Source organism: Notamacropus eugenii, chromosome 6 (assembly GCF_028372415.1).
Source record: "Notamacropus eugenii isolate mMacEug1 chromosome 6, mMacEug1.pri_v2, whole genome shotgun sequence".
Taxonomy (NCBI): Eukaryota; Metazoa; Chordata; class Mammalia; order Diprotodontia; family Macropodidae; genus Notamacropus; species Notamacropus eugenii.
Genome location: NC_092877.1, coordinates 297,254,923 through 297,262,838, shown reverse-complemented (window position 1 = coordinate 297,262,838; position 7,916 = coordinate 297,254,923). Strand labels below are relative to the sequence as shown.

General features: G+C 35.8%; 1 pseudogene; it reads left to right on the top strand.

The window, feature by feature from the left end:
* Positions 1-3,821: 3,821 nt before the first annotated feature.
* Positions 3,822-4,124, top strand: LOC140512371 (protein S100-A10 pseudogene; annotated as a pseudogene).
* The last annotated feature ends 3,792 nt before the right edge of the window (positions 4,125-7,916 follow it).

Genomic DNA, 7,916 nt, shown 5'->3' with positions numbered 1-7,916 from the left:
GCCAGAGAAAATATTATTTCTGAATATTTTCACTTGAACTAATTTTTTTTAATATGCTAGCACAGTGACAAAGTCAGACTTCTAGCCACTAAGCTGTGCTGCCTTTCTGGTCTGGTAATAATAACACATAAAGAAATGGATAATTATAATTTTATTAGAATTACAGTTAGTTGGATTACACAATGCAGAAATAAACATTGGTAGGCTTTATGTTAAGGAATATTTTTAGTGAAGTCCAAATATTGTCAAATAGGTGAATTATGATTCACCTTCATGATGAGAATAGTTCTATATCTGCACAGATTAGGTTCTTTATTATGCTCCTCTAGGAGGTTGGTCTGAATATCATCGCTATTTTTAAGCACTTGCCTGTGTCACAAGCTCTCATGTTATTGTCTTACTTTACTATCACGTCAGATTCTGGGGTCCAGGTGATATCGCTGCCTGTGAACCTGATTCTTACTCAGTAAAATGATACCATCTGTGCAGGCAGAGGCTCTCTTTCTATATTTTAGAACAGTCATTGCTATGGTTACTATGAACTGCAGAGATGCCCTTTGGTATTGTGTCCCTGAACAGGGAGTATTTCCCATGTAAAATTAGTAGCAGATGAAATATGAAACATTATCCCAGCTATAGCAAACAAAGCATTGAAAAGAGAACATCTATTTTTGAAGATGAAATGGGTGCTCAGTAAACCTATAATATTTAGTAGCCTATAACACTAATGAGACATTTTTGCCTCCAGTTAATTACATCAAAGTAGAGGCAAATTGTTCTACTCACAATCAAAATGATAAAGAAATGGAAAATTATATTCTGCTATTCTTTCTCTCAAAATTCCAGTTTGTAAGCTGAATAATTATAGAGGAAGTAGGCAGAGCATGCACAGGAGGTACTGAAATGCTTTACTCATCTTGTGATTTTAGTTAAAAATAGTTTTTAGAAAACTGTCATGGGCATAATCCAAAAGAAAATTATTCTTTCTTAACCATTACCTCAATGGTTTTGTGCAGTATTAAGTATCCCTTATATCCAATCCTGAAAATTGAAAGATAAGACTTTTCCAAAGGATACACAACCTATTTACTTTCACTTTGGGAGAACACAGCGTTCTTTTGCAACACTAGGTCAGAAAGACATGTCTGTAGAAAATATCAAAGTTCCTTCTTGTTAATCAGCTTTCAAAAGAATGATTTCTTTTTCTGTTTATTGTGAAATTTAAAGTAAACAAATGACCAACAGTATCTGAGCAAAGAGCTTTCAATTATTGCCTTTTCTTTGTTTTAAACCAGTGAAGGAAAAAAATAAAACCAAACATTTATTGCCTACTATAATGTGCAAGCACTGTGCTAAGTGCTTTATAAATATTATATCATTTGATCCTTGAAGCAATCCTGAGAGATGGGTCCAATTACTATCTCCATTTGTTGAGGAAAGTGAGGTAGACAGAGGTTAAGTGATTTGCCCAGAGTCTCACATCCAGTAAACTATCAAAAAACCACTCGTCCATTGGTAAAGTTACCCATTCCCAACATATAACATTTCATTTTTGAAAAATGACTCAAAATTAGAGTTCATCAGGCACAATCTCATACTGTCAAAGGCAATTGTCAAAGGCAAACTAATCCATGAGCAGAGTTTTGGAGGTTGTTTTGATTCTGGTCCAACCCCATGAAGGTTATCTGTTTTGACCAAACAGCAAGGATAATTCATAGTTAAATGTATGGTGCCTGAGCAGATTATGCTATATAAATGTAATAGAATATTATTATATTATGAGAAACGCCAAAAAGGAGAGATTTAGGGAAACCTGAGAAAACTTACGTAAACTGATTCAGAATGAAGTGAACAGAATAAGGGAAAAAATTTAGACAACGTTGTAAAATACATCTTTCAAAGATTTAGGAACTCTCATGTACTGACCAATATCACAATTTCAGATGACTATTGATGAGTATGTTTCCTACCACTGACAGAGAGGTGATGGACAATAGGCACTTTCAGACATGACTGATACAAGCCAAATTTGTTTTTTTTTATCAACTATCCTTTTTTTTTGTTGCAACAGAAGTCCTGAATCAGGGGAAGAAGAATTTTTATGGGAGTATGAGGAAGAGGCAAAACAAAAAGAAAAAGAAAGAAAAGAGTGTCAACGAAACCCGTTAGAATTAAACAAATCAGAGCAGAAAGAAGAGCAAAGGGTGTGCAGACATGAAGACCAGTGCTGGTCCTATCATGTTAAAGTTTAAGGCTATTTTAAAAAAGAACCCAGCTGCACATGGTAGATTCCCAGTTTCATATGTATTCTTCCTTTTCCCTCCTTTGTCAATGGAAATATTCATGTTTGTTAATGATTGTCAAGTTCAAAATAAAACATTTTATTTTAAAAAGTTAACTAGATTGTTTAATGTGTTTAGCTGGTTGAAAAAATAGACATATAAGATTCCATTGGGTTTATTATTTTCATTTTAAGAAAGTATATGATTCAGTGGAAAAAAATGCAGGTTTAAGTGCTTTCATTGGAAATGTATATGTAAGAATTATATAAGACTATGACAGCTCTGACTACAGATACTACTTTGTTCAATGAGGCAGCATGGCATCACAAATACAGTATAGATTTAAGGTCTGAAACACACCTCAGATAAGTACTAGCTTTGTGACCCTATACTTAACCTCTCTGAAACTTGATTTATCTATCAATAAAATGAGGCACTTCATAGTGTTGTTGTGAGATAATACATGTAGGAGTACTTTGCAAACTTTAAGGACCTGTATGTATACCATTATTATTCAACGATTCCCTTAGATTACTAACATGGAACAAGTTGTAAGGTGGGAAGCTATGTGTAAAAGGAAAACCAAACCTGAAAATGAGATTCAAGCCAGTAATGATACACAAGAGAACCCAACCCTTTCCAGGTATCCCTAGAATCCTGACAAGGGATGTAGCTGCCTAACTTTGGTTGCCTCTCTCTTTCTGGAGACATGGACATGAAGCTAGATGTAAAACCCAGCATGGCCTCACCTCCTAGATTCTTACAGTCTCAGAATTCGTACTTCCAGAGGCTTGCCCTCTTGACCTTTTGAAAGCTGCCAGGCCAGAGCCTCCAGATTTATCTTCTTCATCTCAAACAAATGAACAAACACCAAAGCAAACAAAGAACCACGGTCAGCCTCAGAGAGAAAGAGGTCAAGGTCGCTTGCTTTACAGCCCTGTTTCCTGAGACTGTCAGAGGAGTGAGACCAAGAACCAGAGGTCCAATGATAAGAGAGTGGCTGAAGCCAATGAAATCCTTTTAAAAGACACTTCTAGTTTCCATCTACAACTTCAACCAATCCAAAAGGCTGCCATTCATCATATGGTTAGCAGACTAGAAACAGAAAAGGTCTATACATTCTGCGAAGTCTTTCCAAAGGTACTTCTATTGCATGTCATCATGACTAACAGAAGCAGGTTCCTCAATCTCTTCCTGGTGGGCAATTGCATTGTCAACATTTACAATGCCCTATGTTTAGACTCAGAACAGATGAGCTCCGACCAGCCCCCTCCTCCCCACCATTACATGTATATTCAAAGTTGATCCTCAGTGCATAGAAGATGGACTAAGGTTGTATTGAAGGTATTAAAAAAGGAAAGATTTTCTAACAATGGTGGGGTTTTCCATATGTCTCTATAAATATAAATGATATCAAATTTCCTTAGGTTATAGAAAATCATTTGATAAAACATATAATATAATTCCTATGGAAAATATTGAAATTCCCACTCAGCTGCTGCTTCTTGCATAGGCAAGGTTTCAGAAGACATCACCAAGATGTTATCTCAAATGGAACATGCTTTGGAAACTATGACGTTTATGTTTCATAAGTTTGCTGGAGACAAAGATCTAAGAGTTCTCGTGGGAAAAGAGTTCCCCAGATTCTTAGAGAAACAAAAAGACTCTTTAGTTGTAGACAAGATTATGAAAGACCTGGACCAGTGCCAAGATGGAAAAGTGGGCTTCCAAAGCTTCTTTTCACTGACTGCCAGGCTGACCATCACATGCATTGACAATTTTGTTGCACACATGAAGCAGAAGGAGAAAAAAAATGAACCCAAGTTAAGGACCTCCTCCTGATACTGATCCATTGCAGTATCCTGAGTGGTCACTATTGAGATATCCCCAAATGACTCCCCCTAGGATAAAGCAGTTGCATGAGCAGACCCAGGCCCTTAAAATGTGCCAGTGAGCTCCAGGCTTGCAATTTGACAGCTAGGGAAAGAAAATAAAATATATGTCAGATAAGCTTTTGATTTTTTTTTTTTATTATATGCACCCTCTACCCCACAGTAAAAAGAAAAAAAAATCATCCTTCTTTAATGTTTTTTAAAAAAGAAAATATTGATAAATATGGACTAGATAATACCCATTGCTTTGGCTTCTGCCCTCTGAAGGGGGCCATGTCTAATCTCTTTTCTTCAGGAAAGCATGTGAGATATTGAGAACAGCTATCATGTCCCCCTTAAGTCTTTTCTTTCCTTCTCTATATTAAACATCTCTACTTCTTTGTCAATCTTCATACTATTTATCTTTACCATCTTGGTTGACCTACTCTGGATACTCCCTAATCTTCAATCACTCCCTATTGGTTCCTTCCCTACTCCCTTCCAACAGGCCAAGTATCTCCAGCCCTTAAAAAAAAAATCACTACTCCTTGCCATTTCATTAAAGCTATTACCTTTTCTCTCTTTCTCTTACAAATTCCTAAGAGAAACAATCTATATTCATTGGTACCACTTCCTTTCCTTCAATCCTTAATCCTTAAATAAAACTTTTGGAATTATTCTTTCCAAAGTTACAAATGGTCTAATTGCAAATCTGATGGTCATTTTTATAGTCCTCATCCTTCTTGACCTATCTGCCATATTTGATACAATTGACAACTTTCTCCTGGATATTCTGTCCTCTCTCTGGTTTTGTAACACTACTCTATCCTAATTCTCCTACCTATTTAATCTCTCCTCAGTCTCCTTTGTCACATCATGGTTCCTCACTGCGGATGTTCCCCAAGGCTTTTGTCTTGGGATATCTCCTACTCTTCTCTCCACACTTTTTTGGTGATCTCATCAGCTCCCATGGATTTAGATGATTCTCTAGGTACATGACTCAGATCTCTTTATTTGCCTTAGTCTCTTTCTTCTCTTAGCTTCAATCCCACATCATCTAATTGCCTGTTGTACATTTCAAACTGGATGTCAGAGCTATCTCAAACTCAGCATGTCCAAAATAGAAGTAATTACATTTCCAGCTAAATCTCTCCCTTTGAAATTCCTGTATTTTTGTCAAAGGCACCATATCTCTTCTAGTCCTCCATGTTTTTTTTTAAATAAAATTTTATTTATCTTTTTTTACATCATCAAAATTTCTCCCAGTATTCCTTCCCATTTCCCCTCCTAGACAGCCATACCTTATAATTTTTTAAAAAGGAAAAAAAATTTAAAACCAATCCATACATGGAAAAAGTCTGAAAATATATATGATATCCCACACCCATTGACCTCCCACATTTGCAAAGGAGTGGGAGGGAGGTGTCTTTTCATATCTCTTGTTTAGGGCTGTATTTGTTCTTTGTAATTTTGAAACATTAGCTTTTGATTTTTTTGTGGTTGTTGTTCATTGTATTATCATAGTTATTGTATACATTGTTTTCTTGGCTCTGCTTTCCTCACTCTTTATCACTTCCTTTAAATCTTCCTGTGCTTCACTATTGTCATCATTTTCATCATTTCTTATAACATAGTAATGTTTCTTACATTCAAGGCACCCAACAATTTGTTTAGCCATTAACCAGTCAATAGGCATTGTAGCGTCAACTCAGTATTTACAGAGCCTGCAGGGCGGCTATAAATATGCTGTCACATTTTTGAATTGTGAAATACAACAGACTCTCCACATGGAAGACAGAACCAAAATATTTTTTCAGATACCAGAAAGCTAAATCCATCATAGTGACAAAGATATCTATGCATAATAACTATGCAGAGGGCAACAACAATCCCCAGCCTTCCCCCTTCTAGTCTTCCCACAAACTAACTCCCTTAAACAAATTACAAATAGGCTCCCTTAAACAAAAACACAAATGAGCTCTCCCACTCATGTTAGTCAACTGCCTGCTTTCTCTCTCCTTCAGTTCTGACTGCTGTGACCAATTTCCTCTCAACTCTGCTCTAGCTCCCCTCTTCCTGTTCCACCCTTCCTGTTCCACATAACAACTCATGTGACTCAGGCTTCCTTGTGACTTAGGGCTTCCATGTTACTCAAGCAGTATTAATGAATGGGAAAGATGTTCCCATTATGCCAATAAAAATACATTAACAATACCAGCATCTAATTTGTTTCTAATTCTTCGCTATCATAAAAAGTGCTGCTATAAAGATTTTGGTATATATAAAGACTGTCCTTATCAGTAACCTCCTGGGGACATATACTTAGTAGTAGAATATGGGGATCAAAGAGTAGGGATACTTTAGTCAATTTCTTTGCATGATTCCAAATTGTTTCCCCAAAAGATAGTACTGATTCATAGCTCCACCAATGATATACTAGTGTACCTATCTTCCTACAATCCCTCCAACATTGACTATCTTCATCTTTTGTCAAATTTGCCAATTTGTTGGGTGCGAGATGAAATAGGGTTATTTTAATTTTCATTTCTCTAATTATTAGTAATTAGGAACTTTTTTTTTTACAGTTGTTTATAGTTTGCAGTTTTTTGAGAACATTTATGTCCTTTGACCTCTTATTTATTGGGGAATGGTATTCATTGATTAGTTATCTACTTATCTTGAATATCAAATACTTATCTGAGAATTTTGGTACAAGGATTTCCCCTCATTCATTCACTTCTTTTCCTCTCTTAGGTGTACTAATTTTGTTTGTGCAGAAGCTTTTTAGTCTCATGTAATCTAAGTAATCTATTTTATCTTCTATAATTGCCTCTATCCCTTGTTTCCTTAAAACATCACCTACCCATAGCTGTGAGAGCTATATGACCTGCTACTCTTCTAATTTTTTTATGGTATGTTCTTTAATATTAAGATCATCGAACCACTTTGAATTTATTGCAGAATATAATGTTAGGAGTGAAACTAAGCCTAATTTCTTCCAGACTGCTTTCACAACAGTTTTTTTTAATCCAATAGGGAGTTCTTTCATAAGTTATTTACGTTTTCTGACTTATTGAACCCTTGGGTATTGAGTTCTATTTTTCCTGATTCTCCCTTGGCTATTCTATTCCATTAATTTACTTCTTTTTTTTTAAACCAGTACCAGATGGTTTTGATGACTGCTGCTTTAGAATATGGTCTGTGGTCTTTTAGTGCTATTCTCCCTTTATCAGTACTTTTTGTCCCCCATTATTTCTCTTAATGTTCTAGACCTTCTGTTTCTTCAAGTGAATTTTATTATTATTGCATCATGTTCTGTAAAATGTCCCTCTGAAAGTTTGACTAGTGTAGCATTAGAACTGTGTAGCTTTGGTAGTATTGTTATTTTTATTGTGTTCGAACAGCCCAACAGTGAAGGAAGGAAATAAGCATCTGTTAAACACCTACTATGTGTCAGGCACTATGTGAAGTGCTTTACAAATAATATCACTTTTGATTCTCACAACAGCCCTGGGATATAGGTATTATTATCCCCATTTTACAGCTGAGGGAACTGAAGCAAACCGAGGTTGTGAATTACCATGGATCAGAACATCTAATAATTGAACTCAGGTCTTGCTGACTCCAGACCCAGTGCTCAGTGTACTATGATGCCCTCATCTGACTTTCTCTAGCTATTTGTGTAAGTCTTTATTTCTTTAAGGAGCACTTTGTAACTGAATCTATGCAAATATTTTATGTGGTCTGTTAGATTTTTTCCCAA